Below are 386 nucleotides of genomic sequence, written 5' to 3' on the forward strand. Positions count from 1 at the left end.
CGGGAGGTTTGATGCAATAACCTTACATTATAGCAGTCCAGCGTTTGGATGGTATGACCACAATTAATCGGGCTTGGTTGTAACGACCCGAAAAATGATAGAGTGAAACTAGAGCCTCACATGTGAATTTGGAGTCGAGAACTTAATGAAATGTTTATATTTGAATTTGACCCAAAAAGTTCTTAAAAATGTGCTTCGGAAGTTACCGGAAACTTGTTTAGCTGTATATAAAAAGATCCGTTTCGTTTTTCGAAAATCCGACTTCATATTCTTGTTTAGGGGGTCAAATTGAGTGGGAAATGGGTCTAACCCAAATTTTAGAGCAACCGTATCAAAATCCAAAATTTCCAAGTGAAGCCTTTTTCGAAGGTCTACTTTGGAGGGTC

The sequence above is a fragment of the Solanum tuberosum genome, unplaced genomic scaffold, assembly GCF_000226075.1.
Source record: "Solanum tuberosum cultivar DM 1-3 516 R44 unplaced genomic scaffold, SolTub_3.0 scf00231, whole genome shotgun sequence".
In the NCBI taxonomy this organism is placed as follows: domain Eukaryota; kingdom Viridiplantae; phylum Streptophyta; class Magnoliopsida; order Solanales; family Solanaceae; genus Solanum; species Solanum tuberosum.